This window comes from Muscardinus avellanarius (genome assembly GCF_963383645.1).
Source record: "Muscardinus avellanarius genome assembly, chromosome: 13".
NCBI lineage: Eukaryota > Metazoa > Chordata > Mammalia > Rodentia > Gliridae > Muscardinus > Muscardinus avellanarius.
The window spans coordinates 59658809-59660975 of NC_137799.1; the positions used below are offsets into that span (position 1 = coordinate 59658809).

Below are 2167 nucleotides of genomic sequence, written 5' to 3' on the forward strand. Positions count from 1 at the left end.
AATAATTCTGTTCACAACGTGACTGGCAGTGCACTGGGGTGGTCAAACACAGGCTTATATTTAAGTCCCCAGTCCCAGTTCTAACTTGGGATACATGAGATTTTTACACTGGCAGATTATTTGACATTGCTGATTTATAGATTATTCACTTTTTTGGGGGGCGGTGGTACTGGGGTTCCTGGAAACCCTTCTACCTCTAGGCTACACTCCCAGAACCATTTTATGTTTTTTATTTGGAAACAGGGTCTCTTAAGCCAGCGAGACTGGCTTCGAACCAGCGCAATCCTCCTGTCTCCCAAGCGCAGGGATTACAAGCATGCACTACCACACCCGGAGATCTAGATTCTTCACTTTTAATGTGAAGATAATTGCATCTCTCTGAGAGTTTATTGAGATAATGTATTTATTTATTTATTTATTTATTTATTTATTTAATTATTTAATTTATTTATTATTTTTTGGTGGTACTGGGGATGGAATACTTCTACCTCCGGGCTACACTCCCAGACCTATTATATATATATAATTTTTTTTTGAAAACAGGGTCTCTTAAGCCAGCAAGCCTGGCTTTGAACCTGCATGATCGTCCTGTCTCTGCCTCCCAAGCGCAGGGATTACAAGCATGTGCTACCACGCCCGGCTGAGATAATGTATTTAAAATGATCAGTACACTCATATGTACTTAAGAAATGTTGGAGCTAATTATTACATGTACTCTTTCACTGAGTGCATTCAGGGAGAATTTAGGATATGTGTATACATACATACATGGGAAAGCACAAACTGATAGAAATAATTAGTATGGCAGTACCTCTCTAAAATTGATAGTCCTGCAAAAAGAAAACCATGTCATGGTGAAAAGTGGAATTCTGTGTTCAGGATTCAAGTTCTAAATAGGATGTAAAAGGGCCATTTGGCACTCTTTGAAAAGGAAAATGACCCCCAAAGTAGAGGCAGTCATCCTTTTGGGATGCCCACTACTAGATTCCCAAGCCCTCAGCCCTATTATTAGGTGAAATGCTAAGAATGTGACTGCAAGGGAATTTTACAGCCCAATCAGCTCATATTTAAGTGGGAACTTTGAACAAAGATAGTATTTGCTTGTTGTATTCCAGGCTTAGATAAAATATATTATAAAAGAAAATGATGTTGAGGAGCAAGATGGCTGCAAGAATTGCCGCCTACCTCAAGAATGCCTGGGCCCACTATCCGGTGCTGGTTGTTTCCTTCACCACCGCAGGCCTCTCTATATTTCTGCCCCCAATTACCCCTACATCAAGTATGTCATCATGACCAACAAAGCCACACCCTACAACTACCCAGTGCCTGTCCAAGATGATGGGAACATGCCCGATGTGCCCAGCCACCCCCAGGACCCCCAGTGCCCCAGCTTCAGTGGCTGAAGAACCTCCATTGACAGGAGGAAGCCCCTTCCCCTAATAAAAATGTGGGGGAAAAAAAGAAAATGATGTTGAAATTTTTAGGAAGCAGCCCCCAAAGGAAAACCAGTCTACATTATTGTGCCTGAGAAGCTCAATGGACATGGTAGGTTGGTTTCACACCATCTTCCTGGATCCATCCCCTTCAAGTAAGGACTGGCAACCATATGTGTGTTTTGTTAAGAGGGAAGGAAGAACAGTCTGTGGGGTTGGTCTCACCTATGTTGCTATAGTAGTTCTAATCTATGAGCTAAGGGGATGTAGAATCATGCCCTGTGTTGGGAACAGAGAACTCTCATTTAGGAGTTCCTTCTTTTTATGCACATAGACACTAACTATCATGGTCTGAATATTGTGTCTCATCAAATTCATATGTCGAAATCTTCACTGTCAAGGTTATGAGTATTGGGAAGTGGGCCTGTTGGGAAGTGATAGGCCATGAGTTTGGAGAAATCCAAGGAAGTTTGTTCAGCCCTTATATCACATGAAACACAGCTAGGGCATCATCTGTGAGCTCCCACTAATTTGTTAGTGCCTTGATCTTAGACTTACCAGCCTCCAAAAGTGTGAGAAATGAATTTAATTTCTGTTGTTCATAAGCCACCCAGTTTGTGAACTTTTGTTACAACAGCCAGAAAGGGCAAAAACAGAGACACATGCTCTTAACCCAGACTGAGATTTTGGCTGAGGCTGCCTGCTGCTTGGGAAGTGGGTTTGGCTTAGGAAAT

General features: G+C 42.1%; 1 pseudogene across 1 annotated transcript; it reads left to right on the forward strand.

The window, feature by feature from the left end:
• The first annotated feature begins 1161 nt into the window (after positions 1-1161).
• LOC308272216 (NADH dehydrogenase [ubiquinone] 1 alpha subcomplex subunit 3-like) lies at positions 1162-1417 on the forward strand (annotated as a pseudogene). The gene has a single exon. The product of its transcript is annotated as an NADH dehydrogenase [ubiquinone] 1 alpha subcomplex subunit 3-like (transcript).
• The last annotated feature ends 750 nt before the right edge of the window (positions 1418-2167 follow it).